This window comes from Corvus kubaryi, unplaced genomic scaffold, assembly GCF_017639235.1.
Source record: "Corvus kubaryi isolate FWS band 111438036 unplaced genomic scaffold, C.kubaryi_AGA036_p1.0 37300, whole genome shotgun sequence".
NCBI lineage: Eukaryota > Metazoa > Chordata > Aves > Passeriformes > Corvidae > Corvus > Corvus kubaryi.
Genome location: NW_024581093.1, coordinates 18,980,515 through 19,001,459, shown reverse-complemented (window position 1 = coordinate 19,001,459; position 20,945 = coordinate 18,980,515). Strand labels below are relative to the sequence as shown.

Here is a 20,945-nt window from a genome sequence, read left to right as displayed (position 1 = left end):
CCCGGAGGTGCGCGCTGGGCGCGGGGCGGCGGCCGCGGCCGCGAGCGGGGCCGGGGCCGGCGGGGCGGGAGGCGGGGAGGGGGGCGGCGGCCTCCCGTCTCCGGGCGGTCTGTCCCGCTTTACTCTCTCCTCCCCGCCGAGGATCGCGGGCGCGGAGCCGCGGCTGCGGCGCGCAGGGCGGCGGCGGGAGCTGCGCGGAGGATGCGCTGAGCGAGCGCGGGAGGCGGCGCGGCCGCGGCTCAGGTCAGTGGCGAGACCCCTTTCCCCGGGCCCGGGACGCGCTTCGCCACCCGGATCTCCGCATCCCCCGGCCGCTCCCCAACTTTTCCCCGCACCACTTCGGGAAAGTGACCAAACTTGCGGCGGGGCCGCGCTGGGGTCCCTTGTCTCGTGTCCCCTCCTCATCCCCGGCGGCGCGACCCCCCTCCCTTCAGGGCTTCTCTCCCGGCTCGCGGCGCCGTAATTACCAGTGCCGGTAATTGGGGGTGGAGGGGCAGTGGCTGCGCTCGGGGCCGGGCGGGTGCGGGTCGCCCCGGGGCTGCGGCGAGTCCCCTCCGCCCGAGCCCGCTCCGCTCCCTTCGCAGCCGGGCGGGGCCGGCCCAGCCCCTCCCGGGCACGGGGGGCACCGGCAGCGGGACCCACCTCCAGGGGAGGATGGAGCCGGCGGCTTCGCCGGGCTGAACGCTCGTGGCTACGAGTCAGGCATGGCTTTCTGTAACGAAAACAACGGGATGCAAAGCAAACTAGTTGATAAATGCAGGCATCTCCCTGGACTGGAAACCCAGTTCACCTGGAGTTCAGCCCATGCGAGCAGGAGCGGTGTGAGGGGACACGGAGGCAGTTTTTAATTTCTTGAGTTATCTTTAGAGAACAGGGGGTTTCTTTGGGCGCTGCTCTCCCGCAGGAGTGCTTCTCGGCACGTCCCGATTCCCCTGCCCCTGCTTGGCCACACTGGCAGCTCGGACTTTGCAATGCCCCTTTACACCTCACCCAACCCTGCAGAACGGGTATGTTCAAACCACGGCAAACATACAGCAAAGAATGATTTGTACAGTATGTTAGCCCCAGTGTGCTAGTGATGGGCAACCGGCCAGCACCGTGCTGATGTCTGGGATGCCCGGGTGCTGGCTGTAGAAGTAGCCAGGAATGAATGATGTGATACCTGGTCGTAGCAGTGCTGTTAGTTTTTTTAAGCTTTTTCAGGGGTTAGGAAAACCCCTTATTGTAATTGTATTATAATATTGCTTTCTATCTGTAGCTGACTTGCGTTGCACGTAGATTAACATGTTTAAAAAAACCCAAAGGTGCTTATTTTTAATGTTAGACACCTACCTGAAATTCTTGTATTTTATTGCAACATTTAAAAGTTGCAGCTATTAAGAGAATAGGCTGTATCTGCAGGACCAGGGAGAGAGGGTGAATAGTAAACCTGAACAGTCTCAGAAATGAAAATCGGAAATGCCGCCGCTACATCTGTTTTGTTTATTAATGATGCTCACCATTTGACAAGAAAGCTATCCCCAGTTTATCCTGAGAAGATTTCATTTTGTCAGATCCCTGGTGTCTCATCAATTCCTTTCATGTCCCTGGGATTTTCTCTTTTCCAGGCTCAGGCCACAGCAGCTCTCTGTGTTGGGGATAACTGTTAAGCTCTTCTTTTGAATTCATGAGCTTCCAAATTAAACTTTTGCTGACACCTGCTACCTAGCCTGGTTGAGGATAATGACAGTGTCACCCAGGCTACTGGAGCTCTGCCACCAAACAAAGTAAATCACAAACAAAAACAATTGTAAGGTGCCTGGACTAGGTAACACAATGATTTGGGGGACGTCTGGGAAACTGGCTACTGGAAATCCAATCAAAGTCTGCTTCTAATGGAGCAAACTTTCCAACAGCAATCACAGGCAGGAATTAAATCCATAGAGTAGATGGCAACAGAGATTAATAATCATCATCAATTAGCTGATGGAATCAAACAGAACAAAATGAGGGTAAACAAAAACCTGTCTCCCCCTCCCCCTTGAGTCCAGTCCCACCTTTATTTATCAAGAGTCAAGGATCTCTCCTGAGCACTGGTTTCAAATGCCAAAATTTTAGCAGGTGTCATAACATAAGGTCAAGACTTAATTATTTATATGGAGACATCAATCATCCGGTGGGGATGATTTATTTATAAATCACCAGTGCTGTAAAACAAGACAGTGAATTCTGATTTCCTCCTGCTCCCTCCTGAAGGGACCAGGAAGGTCCACGCTGTGGCCGAATCACCTCAGGAGCCTGTCAAAGGTTTTGCCCAGCCCCACATGGAGGAGGCTTTTCTACATCTTTTAAATCGTGCAACCAAGATGCCACCGGGGAAATCTCATGCATATTTGCTACATCTCAGTAATGAACATTTACTGATTATGGATTATCTGGAGAATTTAGCTTTTTAAACATTATTCAAATTTTTATGTTTATGTAAGCTAATAAGACTGAGGAGATTCAGTAACTACTCTTTGCCTTATGGTATTTGAAAAGTGTGTCCATGGGGCTTAGCTCAGCATCTTCCAGAGTCATTTTTAAAAGACTAAAATAGAATTTTTCTGCCTGAGAAAAACCACCCTATCTCTACTCTATAATGTTCTTTGCTCACAATTAATGCCAAAAATCAATTTTCTAATATGCTTTTTATGTTTCTGCTGAGCACAAACAGGATGGCACAGTAAAAGCTTTTATTGCCATCTGATTAGACTGCACTGGGGGTAAGTAAGTGGCCTGGGTGGGTAGGGCTGCGATCTGCTGTGCTGGATGCAGCAAACACAGAGGAGGGCATGGAATGCTGAGCACCAGCCACAATCCTGCCCTCAGGGTCATTCAGAGAAATGTTATCAACTGTGTGGGCAGAAGCAGGATCAGGCCCGTTAGGTTTTCTGATAGCTGGACAAAGTAATGAACATGTGCTTGGGATGTTCCTTAATCTCCTCTTCTGGGATTTTGATAAAGAGTTAATTACAGCCAGGGATTCTCAGAGATTTGCCCATTTATTTATCTGTTAAGAGAAATCATGCTATTGATCTTATTCATGTGACCATTTTTCAGGCAGGGAGGTGATTAATTTTGAGTGAAACTAGTAAAAAAAGAACAGAAGAAGAGAGATGGAAAGGAAAGTTATGGTAAAAATATGAGCTAGGAGGGAAGGTTTCCTTTGCTTTTCTGTTGTTATCTTGTAAAACTGTGTAGCCCAAACCCATCAGCTTTACCATCAAGAAAAGAGGAGCACGAGGAGTATCCAGGGCATCTTGTGATCCTTCTGAACTTCATGGCAGGACTCCATTTTGGCAAGAGCAAGTCATTAAGTTCTCCTGCACATCCGTTATTCTGTTCCCACTGATTTTAAAAGAAGACCATTTATCACTGTATTTCAGTGACAGAAATACTAAAGTAATGTTTCACTGGGTTTATAAGAGGGTATAAAAAAGGATGGATGAGCTGGCAACGTCTTCAAGGAACAATTAAGACATTAAGAGTGCAGGAAAATATTTTTGGGAAATAACTAATCAGTGAGAAAATAGGAATTTAGTTATGAGATGTTCCTCAAACACCCTCTGGATTTTGCTCAGAGCATGTGAAAAAAATGAAAAATTCATAGTACTTCTTGTAGGCAAGACCAGTCATCTGCTTGTGTATTTTTATGGTATACTGGGTATATTTATAGCATTTAGTAATGCCAGCAACATTCAATGTAAAGAGTAACAGATGACTGTATCGTGAAACAAGGCACTGGCAAGGCAGGTGGGAAATGATTTCCAAAATATTGCAGCAACCAGGCTGGGAGAAATCTAGGAAGATGGTAAACATAACAGACCTGGGTAGCTTCAAGCAAAGCCAGGGCTGAAGCCCCAGGCCAAGCCCTGCACACGTGTTCTGTAGAGGAGGAGAGCCAGCACTCGCTGGGTGCGAGCCCCAGCAGAGGTGGCTTCCATGCCCCTCCAGCCTCGGTGCATCCAAGGCCACGGGTGACAATAAAATTGCAGTTGAGTGCAAAGAGAAGAAAGGAGGGGAATGAAATTGTATTGGCTCAGCTGCAAGAAACAAATCACAGATTTCCCTAATCAGACAGATGATGCCTAACTAGGGCACGACATCAACCACAAAGAAAGGTGGCAGATTTCACAAATTAGTCATGGCAAAAATGGTGAATTTCACAGCTTGAAGTGAATTCCTGTTATAGGATGAAACAGCACAAAGTGATTAAGAGCTCTAACTGATAGGAGCAATAAGCATGTGAGACTTAGTCATCACACAGCAGCCGACATTTCTCTCTGGCTTCAGCTGAGCCACAGGAGCAGCCCTTCAGCCTCCAGTTTTTGATGCTGAGTGGGAGCTGGTGGGGACAATCACAAACAAACGAGGTCCCACAGATGTTTCCTGGAGTTTTCTGTTTCTGTGAGGCACAACCATGGCAGTCCAATAGGAGCTGGAGCAGGCACTCTGTAGGGAGATGTTCTTCAGGCACAGGCTCTGCTCCTGGTGCCACCACTGAAACCTGGAGCCATGGCTTCAGCAGTGGAGCACAGGCCATGAGAAGAGTCAAGGGACAGCAGGACCTCATCTTCACAGCATGACCCCACTGCTGAAGAGCAGAGAGGGAAGACAGCTGAGAAAAGTTGGAACAAGGGGGACACTGTTGCAGCACACTCCCTGCCATGCTGGGGACGACCTTCCAGGTCTGGCAGTGCCATTTTTAGAGCCACTAGGTGCTGGCATGTGCCACCTCATAGTAAGCACACCACAGCATTCATCCCTAACAGGAAAAAAAAACCATTAAACAGTCTATTCCCATTTACTATTCTTTCAGGGGATCAAAACCAGTGTCACAAGCCCCTGCCTCAGGTGGTGTTGCATGATTTTTGCTGGTAAAACATTTCAGTAGCTGTGACAGCACACTGTCTGTTAACAGATACTGGAATGTTACCCTACCATTTGTATCGCTGCTTAGATGAAGATAAAAATTCTGGAGAAAAATGTCACCATTATATCTTGATACTTCTTAATACTTTTGTTTCAATGTACACTCTTCTATCATAGCTATTGAAAATCCATAGAGCAAAATGGAAGCAAAGTGAGCTGATACCAGCCAGGACAAGGCCACCCTGGTGAATTCCTCCTCTGGCAGCATAAGCCTCCTTCAAACTCTTCCTGTTGGTGGCAGGCTCGGGCAGCGCCCCGGCAGCCCCGAGCGGAGGCCGTGCAGGGGAGCTTAACAAAGCCCGGCTCTGGCAGGCGGAGCCGCGAACCCTTCGGAGAGCAGAGCCTGGCAGCTTTCCTCTGTTTATTGAGGCTGTTCCAGCACCGTCGGGTCCGCTGAGCGCAGCTGTATTAACATCGTGCAGGGCGAGGGAAGCTGTTGAAGTTGCCAGGGCTGAAGCCATAGAGGAATGTAATGGGGCAGTGCCAGTACCTTCAAATCCCACGTGGAATTCATTAGCCATCCGCTGGAGGTAGTGGAGCACCTGCATCCCAGATTATCAAACACTCATCCTCTGTGCAGTGTCCAGCTGCACCTTGACTGGGGACTGCACAGCCACAGCTCCACTCCTGACCCGGCACGAGAGGATTTTCAACTGTACCGTGAAGAAAGACCCCAAGAGGAAGTGATCACTCTTGGACGAGGATGCAAATACAAAGTTTGAAAAAATTATCATTTCTAAAGCATTTTGAAAGGAATGCCCTTGGAGTCCTAGTAAGGAACTAGAAAGGACTTTTTAAAAGGCAGTCAGGGGGAGAGACCCTCTTCTCCTAAACTGATTTTGGAACTTGTCAGGTTTTAAGAAATCTTTCAGTAACATTTCGCAAATCAGTGCTAATTTGATGTATTGGAGCTGAGCACTGTGCCAATTCACTGTCAAACCAGTATTAACTAGGCATTTTTGGGGAATGCTTATAGCTCAAGGTCCATTAAATATGCAAACCTGGCAATTATTTCACCACCCTTAAAACACTTAATTTGAAATGTTCATCAGAGCAGCCATAAATGGTCTTTCAGTCTTCAATCAGAATGAAGCCTCCCCCTCTTGAAAGTGCAAGTCAGTGTCCTGGGAGAGAGGGCTGGTGGTTGTGCCTGGGATGAAGACAGGAGGCAGAAGGGGACAGATGCTGCCTGCAATGCTGCCAAGGAGAAGCACAGCCACGTTAAGATCTGCTAGGGCCTGATCTGCCAACCACCATTCATACAGCAACCAACCTTGTGAAAGTCAGGAAATGTTAAGTAAATGGCAGTCCTCGGGAGAGCGCTAATTACTCACCTTGGGAAAGGTGGCCGGATCAGTTGCATAACCTTTCTGAGTGCTTTTTGAACTCGAGTGCCTGTGATCTGACATCCCCTTGAAGCTAGGAGCTAAATAAAAGTTGCTTTATTTTTTAACAGTTGCTAATTTAGCCAAAGCTGCAAGAGATCCTGGTCTTTAATTCTGGCTTCCTTTAATGCCTGCACAGAAACAGGCTGGGGGAGGTTGGTTTCTCCTTCTAGTCAGTGTCGTCCTCAAAAACAGACCCGATCCCCTTCTGAGTTGGGGGAATCACAGCAGTAGTTAGCTGGTGACATGTATATTTAGATGGCTGACTTCAGGCACCTACGTTTGAATATGTGATTTAATATACCTTCATTTTTATGTCCTGAAATGGGGATAGTACTTAGCTCAAAGAAGCTCAATTAACTTTTGCGTTGCTTTTAAGTTCTTTAATGAAAGATGTTACATAAATAATTATTTAATATACTTTAACAGGGTTTTTTGCATGAGCTGCTTGATCTGCTTAAAACACATAAATCAGTATGAGTCGAATTAGTAAAATAAGTTCAGAAATCTAAAGAGTGCATCAGAAGTTAGACTAGTGCATAAGAAGGGGTAAAAGCTAAGTTGCTCTTTCATTGGCAAAAAGCAGACAGATTGTTGTTTTGTGAACCTTTAGACTTCTCATTTCTCAGGAATCACAAAATCCATTTGTGAAAAGGTCTAGGAAATAAAGAAAGAAATTGTACAAGGAGCATCCTGGTCAGTAAAGCATGTGAGTCTGCAGGCACATAGACAGGATGATGCCATGAATCTCCCCTTTGTGTTGCAGTTCAGAAGAGGAGTTCTTTTCTTCAGCTGAGCAGATGCCAAAGGCTCAGAGAAGGGCGAGCGGACAGAACGCAGCCCCTTTCTTGTAGCAGAAATGTATTTGCCTGGTTTCTCAAGTAACAGGAGAGAGAATCCTGTCCTAATCTGCAGTGATCAAAACCTCTTCATCTGGGGGTTATCACAGCCCTGGGTGTAAGGCAGAGCATGACCAACTATTATTTCATCTTTCCATCCCCCAGTCCAGAACTTACTCCGCCCAACACAGATTTCCACATCCACCAGTTCTAGGGAAAGTTCCTTCCCTGCCATCTCTATGATATTTTACAAATACATACATGCTTTTTTCCAGCTTTCCCCAAAAGTATACGTTATCACACTCACATCCAAAAACTTCCCTCTCCAACTGCAGAAGCTAATTTATTCCTCTTCTGGCTTTTCTTCTCAATGACTATTCAGATCACATTGTTAGTGTTTCTTCGAATAATACCAAAGCCCTGTGACAATGTTTTAATGAGTCACTTATAACTTACTAGCAAAATAGTTCACATCTGCCTGTTCGTTATGGCTGTATGATCCACCCAAGGAAGCTGCTGTCCGATAAATTACTGAACTGTCTGCCTTCACACAGTGCTCCCCAAACTCTCCAGCATCTCTTCACTGCCTTCCATCACCTAACTTAGTGCCAAGATGAAGGATGGCAGCTGTTTCAGCACTTAATGCCAATATTCCTTTGTAGACTAGGGGGAGGGGATTTCCTTTCAAGATGCCCCTCTTCTCACTGAGACTGGCAGTAATATTATCTCACGTCTTTAAATACCGGTCTTGGAGTTATCAGTGTGATAGTGAGGTGCAGAGGTTTTATGATACAGAAAATTTACATGAACAATTTCTTTCTCTTTTTTTCAGCATTTAAAATCCAAAGTTACTTTTGAATCCTTGAATTAATTAATTATTTCATCCTTTTGTCATAAACACTGCTTTGGAAGAGCACTGCCCATATTGTTTTGTGTATGCCGCCACTTGTGGAGGTCTCGGTGTCTCCCCACAGCATTAGATGTTGTAGGTGCGAGTAACACGTGCGAGTCTATAGCTCATGGAAAGCTCTTCTATTCTGTGCCTTACACAGGAAGGCCACAGCACTGATGGCAGCCTGTACATAGTATCTATAAATAAAATATCTTCACACTTATCTCCACTGTGTTCTTCTAATACATTATTATTAACCTCTGTTGCAGCACTTTTACTTCAAAATACTAGAACCGGCTTGTTATTCCACCTTTAGTTTACACTGGGAGAAACCTCAACTCAGGGTAATGTCAGGAGATTATCTGAGGTCTCTGTTACAGTAGCAGCATGTTGCTAGCACAGAAATTCTTCTGGTTTTCATAAATATTTGAATAGGGCTTTATCATCCTCATCATCATTTTGGGCTGGTTGGAAGAGGATCCCCCCCGTGATTGCAACCCATTTCCGAGTTGTCACGGAAAGTCAGTCGGTGATATTTCAATCAAGTGTTCGTATAACAAATTCCATTCAAATTCTGTCTGAAAGGGAGTTAAGGTTTCCTCCTGCTGCTTAGAGAATGATACGCTAAATGCAGCTTCCCTTGGGCTTGGCTGTAGTCCAGCACTTTACAGTAATTTATAGTTCTCCTTCCCAGTTCTGCTGTGACCTTGGGACTGCACGGTGAAGTTCTCCCAGCTCCGGCACTTTTTGCAAAAGCACCGTCCCGGAGTCCTCGGCCCCTTCCCAGCCAGCACGTGGCAGCAGCAGGGCAGCTCCTGGGAAACCCAGGGCAGTGCTCTGGCACACGGGCAGGTGGGAGCAGCAGCGCAGGGGAGTGCTCATTTTCCCTTTTTTGCTATTAGGAGCAAATCATGGAACATTGTTCTTAAATGACAGAAATTATTAGCTAGCTTCAAAGCATGAAATTCATTCACAGAAGAGGTTTAAATTATATTAGCCAAAGGCATTTTCTGTAGAGACAGCCACAAAACAGCTCTAATTGGAGATCTCCAAACAGCTGTTGTGCCCTATGTATTTATATTGAAAAAATAACTTGGAAGATTATGTTAACATGCAATTAAATAAAAAAAAAGTTTTAACATTATTAGTGACCTTATTGATAGCATACAGGGGGTGCCTAAGATGCTTTACTGAGAAATGTATGTGTCCATGGCCAGAGGAGCTGACAACCCAGATTGTAACACATGCCACTTTTAATAGAAAAATTGTGTAATTGAGAGAAATTATTGCCCCTTGAAGATTACATTCATTATAGATTGTAACAGAGATATGTCTTCAGAATGACTGCAGTTCCCTTCCAGAAATACCAGTGTTTGAGCTCATGGATGTAGCTGCAATTGTTTTAGCAGAGTTAGTGAAGGAAAGCAATTTAGAGGAAGGTACAGCAGACCTGTGCAGCTCTTTTGTTTCTTTATTCTTTCCAGATTTTCCAAGGACATATCTTCTGAAAGTACTTGTTTATACTTACCTATCTGGATTCCTTAGGATGGGGAATAATTTTAAAATAAAAAGGGATAACTTTTAAAATAATGATTTTAAATTAAAAAAATATATTTAAATCATGTTTTTAAAAGTATTTTAGATTTTTTTATTTCACCAGTAATTGCCATGGATTTTCTGCAAAACAAGTGATATGGATTTAGCTTTGAAACCAAAGAAAAACAACTCTTCATTTTTTCATTTGGTCTTCAAAGTATTGCATCTGACATTTTTAGTGATTGGTGATTTGATAGTGATAGTGATTTGATAGTGATTCATTTACCATAAATGAACCTTCTCTATAACCCAGTTATATCCCCGGTGTATCTCTTTTGAAGTGCTTCTTCTATCACCTGTTGTGAAGATATCAGAAAATCATTATGCTGAGTAGTTCTTTGTAAACAATAAACCAGCAAACCCAAGAAACTCCCTTTGCTAGATGCTCATCACCAAGATACCACTGGCAAAACATTCATCAGCTCCCTGGACGAGTCTAAAAATGGTGGCCCTCAGCTGGAGAATTTCAGCACAGATTTGTTTGGCTTTTTTGCTTCACCTGTGACACAGTGAAAATGAAATGATTCCACTCGTGGGCAGTGCCCCGAGGTGAGGTGTGTGGGAAGGCCCTTAGGCAGTGTTGCTGGGTGTGCAGAGACCTCAGCGGCGGTGCCCCAACAGGAAAGGACACCTGGCACTGTTTATGGCAGGTTTCTGTGCGAGAGGTTTCTGTGCTCTACACTGAGTGTTTGTTCTGGCAGTAGCTCTAATTGTGCTGTAAACCACCCTGGGTGCTGGTTGCTGTGTGCCCAGGAGTTTGACTAGATGCCAGCCAACAGTGAGCTCTCTGATAATGGTGCATCATTTCGCCGCAGGAGCCTCGTGCCCCTGGGTAGCAACAGCCTTCCTGCTTCCTCCCACGCTCCTCGGAGCAACCGAACCCCATCTCCAGGGCGTCTTCTGGACTATAAACTCGCTGCTGTTTATTATTAGCACACCTTACGAAGTATGAGGTGTGTGTTAGAAATACCTTTCTCTCACATGTTAGAGAATTAATATCAGCCTGTCTCCAACCTGGCTGACCCCATTCCCAGGCATTTCTAGGGCAAAGAAGTAGTGGGGAGAACTTGTGCAGATGGGACCCACCACCAGAGCTCATAATTTCCTCCAGGAAAAGTCTTCAAGTCTTCTCTCTGCAAAGTCCTGCTCAGCCCTGGGAATCTCCTCATTCTTTCAGTGGAGACCAGTCAGTGTTGGCTTTTGCAGTGCTCTGAGCAGAGGCAGTGGTTTCTTCCAACTTTTCAGTGTTGCAGAATTTTTTGTATGGTCATTGGCATTACTCATGCACACCTCCAGCTCCTCATCCTTAAGTGACTTTGAGACTTCTATAATCTATCATATCAGCAGCCCTCTTGGCTGGCCTTGCCTTAGTAACAACTGCTTCTTCTTCCAGCAGTTCTCCTGACACCTCTTGTCAGCAGGACAGAAAGCTGAGCTCAGTATGAGAGGACTACGTGGATTTCATCCACATTTGGATGGGAAGGGAGGGTGCATGATGGATAAAGGAGGTATGTAAGAGAGCATCAGAGGAAGCAGCTGGGCTAATTCAAAGCAGCTCTGCCTTGTAGTTCCATGCAGCACTGTGTGCCATTACCTGGAGCAGAGCCTGTGAGACCAAGGAGTGTTCCATCACAGCTGGCTCTTGTGTGTCTGATTAAAGCCTCCCTGCTTTTTCCAGCCATACACCATCTCACTGGCTGCATAAGCCTGGCAGTTATGCCACACTGGGCACTTCCCCTGTTTGACTATTCAACTGCCCTGTTACTTTCTTTTCTCAGGACTTCTTTTCCCCTCTGATATCTCATCTAAACTTTTTCTTTCTTAGCTTCAGGCCATTGCTCCCTGGCTACAATTTTCTGAGACTGTGAATAACTTCCTTCATTTCTGTTGTTACTTTGATATTAGACTGTTGGTCATGTTCACCCTGAGCCATTTCTTTCAGTGGACTTTATGAATTTGGCTTTCTCAGTCTCTCCACGTGTTATGTTCTCTGATCTACATGTCATTGTCCTCCTTTGTTTTCATCTTCTTTTGCAGTTTTCATATGCTTTTTGAAGTTTGGTTGCTAGAAATACACGGCATCACGGTTTTAGATGGCTGTTATTTGTATTGACTTACATGCACTTCCCACAGTTAGCTGTATTTTCTTACCCGGAAGGGCTATTTTTGTTTATATTGGTTTACTTTATGAAATTATCTTTCTCCTCTCCAAATGTAATTTTGCAAATGAAAATATACCAAATAACTCTCCATTTTGCTGCCAAAGTATCAACAGAAAGCAGTAAGACTAGAGAAGGCAACTGGTTGTAAAGGCTCCTAAGGTCGATTTTTGTCTGCTGCAAAAGCTTTGCATGAGTTCGGTGCAGCTTCTGCGCAGGTAACACGGGAGGCAGGACTGTCCTCAGGATTATCCCTGTGCCATGCATAAGGATCTCTGTCATTTTGGAAAGTACTATCAGCTACCTGTCCCCAGACATTCAGTTTCTCCAGTTAATATAGTTTCCTCCGATTTATCACCAAAATATGAATTTCTGTCCTATGGGAAGTTCTACATTTTGGATTTTTTAAAGATTAAAAAAATGTCTGTTTTAAAACTTGTCATGAAATACAAAATTCTTGAGAAGGAAATTCAGTTTGGGGAAAGCAGAAAGACTCCATCTAGATGATTTTTATCCAGCCTGGGTACTATGATTTGGCTGTACTGACAAATCTCCCCTTGTCTCAGCTCAGCATCCCACAGGAGCTGCCAGTCCCAGTCCACCCTGCCCTGAGCTCTCCCTAGCAGACCTCAGGGCTCAGCCAGCACCAGCCACCAGCACGCAGCACTGCCTCTTTTACCTTGTTGCTTTTCCTAAAGTTTATAAAAAATCTACACCTGACAAATGTAAAATGCAAAAAGCCTCAGGAAAAGGTTGTATCCCATCATGGAAAAGGAGATCATGCCTGGGAGTGAGATCTTTGTATGGTGAAAGAATTGCAGCTCCCCCAGAGCAACAGGGAGGTTGAGAAGAAGGGAGAAATTTGAACCTAAATTTGTAAAATGAGGCCATTTTAAGATTTCTAACAATGTCAAAGATCTGAAAGGTGGAAACAGCCTCCTACACTGTAGCACGTTTGGCTCCGTGGATGTGCTCAGGATTGGATTTCTGCATGTGTGCCACTCCCTGTGCTGCCTGCGTTCCACCTGGCACTCCTGGTGTCCCTCGTCAAACACAACAACCCACCAAGCGAGCAGTGCTTCTCCTGCTGCTGCCTCGTACTCCCCCAGCACTCCGTACCTGCCCCTTGTTTTGCTTACTCCTTTATTCTGTGAAACCACTGGCTCTTCTTGTCCTGGGCTTGTAATGGGTTTGCAATTAGGCTCTCAGTTCTGAAAAATCATGAGAAAAAGAATACCTGTAATAATACTGTTTTTAAAATAACTAATTCTTAGCTCTACATTTAATTATTGAAAAAGCCCCTCCAATAACTATTAATAGCAATGAACATGAGGACTGGTGACATAAACGACAGGACAAACTTTCTCAAATATCTCCTATCTTTGAACTCTATAAATATTTACTCATAGCAATACTGCCGATTTCACTGGCACTTCACCTCACTCTGTGTCAGCAGAGCCATGACAGCTTCATAGGACAATACCAAGTGAACAAGTAACACCTGCAGAGCTCGTTCCTGCCGGAAGAATTGGACTCTGAATATTTTTTCTTTTCAGTGGTTGAACCAAAATCAGTAGGGGGAAGAATTGCTTCAGTTGTCCAAAAGACAACTTGAGTGTTTCATTTTTTTTATCACTGAAACAGAAATCTTCAAAATTAAAAATAATTTCCAATACAAAAAGTACTTTTTTTCTTATAAGTGTCAAAACAAAACATTTGGATTTTTTTTTTAAGTTCGGAGTAATGTTTCTCATGTTTAATTAGTTGCTACCCTCATTTAAAAAAAACCCAAAAAACAACAAATAGTTCATAAAACACTTAATAAGTGAAAGATCCCAGCAAGCCTCAGCAAGGATTACAATGAAGTAATTGCCTTTTAGACAATCAGTGTTTTTAATGGACACCGAAATGCACTCTGGAAATGGGCTGTTGTGTCTGTCTTTTAGTTAATTATTAAATTCAAAGTGTTTGAAATATGTGTTGTAAGACGACTTTATTTAAATTTTCCCAGCAGAGATATTGACAGCTCCTGGATGATACTGCACCGAACTGTCCTCTTTCATGACATTTTCTTTTTAGTAATCATTGATCCACACAAATTTGTCAGTTCCTAAATAGGAGCTCATCACTCACATTGCTTGTGAGAGCTCTGTCAAGGACTGAGCGTGGAACAGAGGATTTCCTGCTGTGCAAGTTTGCCATATAATCACATGATAGTTGGATATGATCTGGATTCTACTATTTTGTGGCTGGTCTAAATACAACAATATAGCAAAATACCATGTCTTTTGTCCACGTGTGCTGACAACATTCCAAAAGGAAAGGTAAAATCCTGTGGCGAATCATAAGCAAAATAAACTGATTTGGAAAGCTGTATTTCCTGTCTGTCCCCAAGAACAAGAGCCTCTCATCTCCATCTCCACCCTGTTTGGGCCAAAATATCGCCTTTTTCTTAGTTGATTGTTTATAAGATTGGCCATACCAACTCAGTTGTTCATGCAATAGGAACACAAAGGTCTTTGCCATCCTTCAGCAGATGACAGGGATAGCTTAGCCTGTCTGGGCCCTCAGCATGAGCCCTGGTCCAAAACCCAGGGAACAGGCTGTGCTCTTTGCTGATGGAGCAGGAGGGCAAAGCAGGGTGAAAGAGGGGAGGGAGAGGCTGAGGAGCACGTAGTCCATGGTAAAACACCAATCCATTAACTGGTTTTGCCTCTCCTGACCTCCTGTCTCTGACGTTGCTCTCAGCATATCCCTCCCCAGCCCCCACGCTGACTGCAAAATACAGTAAATAAAATCAGGCAAAGACAGCAACCCATGCACCTGCTTAAGGCAAGAAAAGAGGGATCTGGGCTGTCCAGGGGCCCTGGTGAGGCAACAGACATGAGGCAAAGGGGTAAAAGGGTGCAAGAAGGAATAAATTCAAGACCTAGAGCTGAGACTCAAATATAAGAGTGAGAAGAAGCCAGACGAGCTGAAAGGGGAGCTGGCATCCATGCCCCAAGGGATTCATGGAGAACAGAAGGCTGCCTGGCTGTTAAAGTGTCCTTTCAAGGACACCAAGGAGGATGGGAACAGTTTACAGCAATTCCTGGTGGCAGAGACAGGATGAGTCTCCCACAGGCTGGACCTTGAATCAGTCAAAGTATGGCAAAGCCTTGCTTTTCCCTCTCACTGCTCTAGGTCTTGTCCTAGAGTCACCTTGAATGTTATGAAAGCAAACACCTTCTGGAAATGAAATTGTAACTTGTGGTATAAGAGCACACATGAAGCCCTAGAAAACCACTGACATTACAAAATCATGTTTTAGTGGGTCTGGTCCTAGGGAGCAACTGTGGCTTCCAGCTGTTGTACAAAACCTTGAGAGGCATCATCCTCTTTATAATTTTAGGAAGAAAAGACATCAACACTTTTGTGACTTCCTCCCTTTATAGGGAGTGCTATGGGGAAAACAGATGGGGAAGGCCTCCCAGTCATTTCTCAGAGAATCTCTGGATTAGGGAAGGAGAATCCTTCAGGACCCCCTAGTTACCACTACTACATTTATTCCTTTTTTAGTGGTTTCCAACAATTCTCACAGATTAGTACCCCCTCAGGACAGTTCTGCTCACAGACACATAATGTCTGTCTTCTCCTTCCCTCAGCATGTCCCCTGAATTGGTGTCCTTGGGAAGCAGAAAGGTTTACAGTTCTTCCCCCCCTTTTCATCTTGTAAGCTGTACTCATTCTCTGCTGCTACACAAACAATAAACCAGGCACCTGAGCAGGAATTGCCTTTGTAATATTCCATTTCTCTGTCAGACTTTAGGTCAGGTGATAATTTTGGGTGAGGTATTGTCTGCAAAGACAATGAATGCAAGAAACCATCTTTCCCCCAGCAAGGGGTAAACTAGATGATTCAAGTGATTTTCTCTGTCACTATCTGTGTTTCTACTACGGAATAAACTGCGGGGTGAGAAGAAGGATTTATTGTTTGGATTGTAGTGATGGATACTTCCAAAAAAGCTCAACTCAGGTTATCTCCTCACTGCCTCATAAGGGCAGTGTGTGTCCAGCAGAAAAAGATATTTCCCTGCTGTGCAGAGATGACCTGGAGAGCACAGCATATTCCCCCTGAAGGGTGTCACAGATGGCAAGGATTCTTGGTGTGGGTGGCTCAGGTCTTAAATATCAGCAGGAAGTTGAGGCACATTTTGGCTTTCTTTGTTTTCAGCCTTTCTAAGACATAATCATTCTAGAATGAATTCTTGTGGACTTGTGTTCTAAGAAAGCTCTAGAAATACTGAAGTAGGGAGGAGAGTTCTGGGGAAATGCATGGATTACAGCATTTCCCTTCCCTGGAAGCCTGGAGCACATTCATAGCCCGGCCATTACCAACCTCAGGGCAGGAAGAAATTTGCAGTCCTGATGCCAGGAGAAAACTCCATGAAGCAGCCTGCTTTTAAGATCCTATTCATTATACAGTAAAGGTCTCACAGGTCAGTCTGTTGTTTTACTTTTTAAATAAGAATGTCATAGTCCAGGTCGTACCAACAGCAAGGTACCAGCCCTCAGCCTTGAACATTTGTTTTTCCAGGCAACTGAAGAAAAAAGCCCTTTAGTGGGTTCAACACAGGGAAACAAAGATAATTATGTTTATAGTATATAGACATGAAGGTGACTCGTGGATGGTTTTACTTAGCAGACTGAGAAATGTTATTAAAGGGAACAGGATATTTGGAGCCTACAGCATCCTATTTTTTTCTGTGAAATAAAACTCCATAGTATCACAGGATCAATAGTTTTCTTCTGCTATTAGCCCCTCAATTCTATTAAGAAATTCTTGAATATTCTTTCCCTGCCTCTTTCCCCTATATCATTCTTTTTGGTTTGTTTGTTTTGTTTTGCTTAGCAGATATAGAAATGCTTCTCTTAAAAGTCCATTGTAGTCAGTGAGTGTCTGTAGCTGACACTGGATAAAGTTGTCATTATGATTTAGGGTTTCACTGATTGTGCTTTATTATTTTTATATTTTGCAAGAGGTTTTTAACTCTCATTTTGTGTGTTCATGGAATTGTTTAAAGTGAAGGGGCTTTGCCATACTAAAAGGATATTGAGGAGAGCCTGTTGTTATTACCATGCAAGCCAGACAGTCTGAACAGTCTTTTAGTCAGATGTAAATCCACAATTATAAATCACCATGTGAAGGGGAATAGCAATCACTGCATTTTGATCTATCACCACAATACTTTTCATATAAATATACTGACCAGAATAGGAAATGTAGGTGCATTTTCTGTGTCTTTATGCAGTGAACATCTCTTCGAAGCACCATTTGTGCTAGACGTCTAGAGTATCTCTGAATAAGAACTACTCACAAAGAAGAGATAGTGCCAGGCTTATGCACAGCAGAGGAATTTAAAAAAACACAAAAAACCTGCTGCATGGCAGAACTACATAGCCTGTAAAATTTCTACAAACTGGGGTGTACAGCATGTGTAGTTGTGTACACGCAAGGCTTAAATAGTTCCCTCTACTTCAAAGAGAAGGGCTGTCCTGGGAGCTGTGGGGCAATCAGAGTTTAGTTCTTACTTTTCCATGGGCTTCTGTGGTATTTTCTGCAAGTCATTTCATTTCATTGTGCCTAAGTTTCTTCATCTGTAAAATAAATCCTTCAAATACAATTGGATCAGCTTCATACAGCAAATTACATCTTACGCTGAATCATGTCTTTTATCTCTCTATCTGCCTGCTTATTTTTATTGTGAGCTCCTCAGGGCAAAGACTATCACTTGAAGTCTCATATATAATAAAAGTGTCTTTAGCACCACAGATCCCATTCTTGGGGACTGGAAGCTTAGTGTAATAAAAATAAACAAATGTGATCAGCCACGGGAATTAAAATAAAGCATCCAAACCAAAGAAAATCTATACTTATGACCTTCTCTCATGAATACAGGCCCCCAGAACAGATATACTGTTTAGGTGCATCCCTGGGCAGATGTAAAACACTCCAGTGTTTGGCCAGTTGGATGTGTTATGAAAAGATTTCTTGCCACAGCAGAGCCTTTTAAGAATCAAATAAAGACCATAGTCTAGGAGGTGGGGTAGTCAATGTTTCAATGACCTTAACAAGGGTTTGGAAAGGAACATTAATATTGCTGAACCTCTATTTTCATTCGTAGGAGCAGGTTGCCTAGTCTAAACATACCTGAGGTGGAGAAAAATGGGGGGAAAAAAGTACTTTTCTGGTGACACAGACACATGGAGGTGGGGTACCTGGAAAAGAGAACTGAGAACACAAACAGGTCTGCCTGTCTCCAGAGCCAGGGCTACCAGCCAGGTTTTGTGGCATGCTCACATAACATAGAAAGACTTATTTTAAAAGTTCTTTCTTAGAAGGCAGAAGCTAAAATTTTGTTCTTATTGAAAATGTCATCTCCTGATACAGAATAGAGATACAATCTAAATAGAAACATGACAGGGATTTGGTCTGCTGAGCAGTTTCAGGGCATATGTTTAGTATAGTATAGTTCAGTTTAGTATACTTCATCTAGTCAACAAACTGAAGAATTGCAAAGATGGAAATACTTTCTTTTTTTTAATGCCTAGGTATGCTAGATTTGAACATTATTTGCAAATAAATACAGAGGAGATAATAGGCTTATTAGGCTGTAGAAACATGCGTGAAAACTGTGGGAGGAGGTGATGGGTCATTGAGGTCAGTCCCTTCAGGTTAAGCAGGAGCTCTTTGGTCAGATGAAGCTCAGTGTCTCCTATTCAAGTCCAGAGCCCAAGGTTGTGTCCTAATGATAGGCTCGTGATACATTGCTCATTATTTTTCATACATATTAAACTCATTTTGTTCCCAGAAGAGGTCTCTGGGGTCAGCAGATGCCCCCGATGCTCATTGCCCTCGATGGCATTAACGCGTCTGTGGCGGCGTCTCAGCAATTTTGCTTGCTGGGTCTATGTTTTAAAGAGCATTATTTTCTTCCAGAAAAACATTTCAGTTCTTGCAATCAGTGCTTGTTTCTGTAAATTAAGGAATGAATTGTGCCAAATTGTTCTCCTCTTCTTCTCTCTTCTAGGGTTATTTGCAATGTAGCTTATGCTACTGTCAGTACATCCACTGCGTGCTTTACAGGAAAATGAAATCATTACACACAACACAAATTTCTAGACCTCTTTCATAATCACACACTCTTAATTGGCATGTAAGCACTAAGACCCCTGTAATACATGCAGTAAAATGTCTCTGACTCTTTTTTTCCTCCCAGGTTGAAAGGTCAATGAGAATATTTTTCTTTAATTTGACAGGCACACAAGAAATAATGCAAGACTCATTTATGGTCAGGTAATGCACAAAGAAATCTATAAATCAAGCTAAGGGGAATATTAGATCATGCTCATATCTGAACCCATCTGGCTTAGTTCACAAAAGAATCAATATGAGGCAGAGAGCTCAGTATTACTCGTGATTGATGCTTTTGCATCTAAGGGGAGAAACATTTGCAATTTTTAAGTCTCTTCATCTGAAACAAAAGGTGAAAAAGAAACTACAGTTGGCTATTACAACACATGCAATAGGTAAGTGATTCAGTGACAGATTACAGCTGCGGGGGGAAGGGATGGTTCATTCTACTTAATGACTCAGCACATTGTTTTAGTGTTTTCATCTTCACATCCCTCCTCCCCAAAATGTATTAGTATAGAGCTATTAAGAAATAAAATTGGCTAGATTTCCACAAGTTTGATATTTGTAAATGAATTGCAATTGATGGTTCTTGGGCAGAGTAGTGTTAGAAAATGCAGCATATTGTAACATACAGCTTTTCTTGTCTTCTTTCAAATACTACTTAATCACTAATAAACCCCACACCTAAAAACGTAGCATAGCTAAACATTAATCCTGCCCCATACCATCGTATACACATAAGCTTTTGATCCTTTTGTGAACACCCAGGATTTACATGAAAGATTTCTACTTCTATAGTACATCTCTCAACTAAATAAAATCTCCAGTTGGCCTCGAGTTGAGCCTCCCCAAGAGGCAGGATGAGGAGTGTCAGACGGCATTGCTGAACGCTACGCCAGTGCACAGGGGTGGGAGGCAGAGGCAGAGCGAGAGATCTCACAAAGCAATTAGGGTATGAAAAACACACTGCAGTGATGGGTGCCATAAAAGCGTCAGGGGAACTGGGGCAAGTAAAACATCCATTTCAGCTTCAGTGATTTGTTTTACATACAGCGCTAATATCCTTCATACAAATAGCAAATGCAGTTTAATTTAAATCTTGGAAGCCATTTAGAATGGCTTCCAATTTAGAAAATCTTGGAAGCCATTTAGACTAAAGTGAGAGCTTGACGTATTTTTCTCCTCCTAATATGTACAAGAAAAATCAATAATTTTCCCCAGTATATTTTGATAAATTATTACATCAGACATTATTGATCCAGTCAAAGAAGATGGAGGTCAAAATAATGGAAATCACTTGGTTGTGATTAGAAATGCTTGGCATATTCATTTGGAAAAGCTTGATAACTAAAATGGTCTATGGGCCTTACACTTACTGATTATAAATAGAATAAGCCTTGCTGATCCAAAACAAGGTTACTTGTATAGGTGTTTCAGGGGATTGTGTTGCTGAAAGCCAGTCTATATGTCTTCTGTATGTGTTTGAATTATATTTTAGTTCAGCACACTGAAAGCATTCATTTTAAACATCTGTTCCTTTCAGCCACAATTTTCTACTGCACTTTGCTGCTGAGAACCCTTGGACTTCATTCTGGTAGTAGGCTTAGTACTCTTTCAAGTATTTATTTAAAAGTTTTTCATACATTTGTGTCATTATTAGTAACGAATGCATTAATTAATTTACATGCGCTTTATAAACACTGGGAAGGATCCAAAAGCCTCCCACACAAGAGGCAATTGTGTTGGGGCTATGTTATTGACTCCTGCTTGGGTACGTCCTTCTAGCAGAGAATAATAGAGTGTTGCACATTTCAATCCAAAAGACTGCAGAATGTTTTCCAAACCATAACTGGCAGTCAGCAGAGGTCATCGCCCATCCCAGGAACGCCCAGCCCTCGAGGGCGATAGCCTGGCAGGGCAGAGCCCTCAGGGCTGCACGAGCAG

The 20,945-nt window shown here is 43.4% G+C and overlaps 1 protein-coding gene across 1 annotated transcript in view; it reads left to right on the top strand.

Annotated features, from left to right (window-relative positions):
* The first annotated feature begins 105 nt into the window (after positions 1-105).
* The window catches only part of CHST8 (carbohydrate sulfotransferase 8), a 186,020-nt gene continuing 165,180 nt past the window's right edge, over positions 106-20,945 (top strand). The window contains exon 1 of the mRNA XM_042027693.1: positions 106-243. The gene's annotated coding sequence lies outside the window, so the exon portion shown is untranslated. The remainder of the gene's footprint in view (positions 244-20,945) is intronic.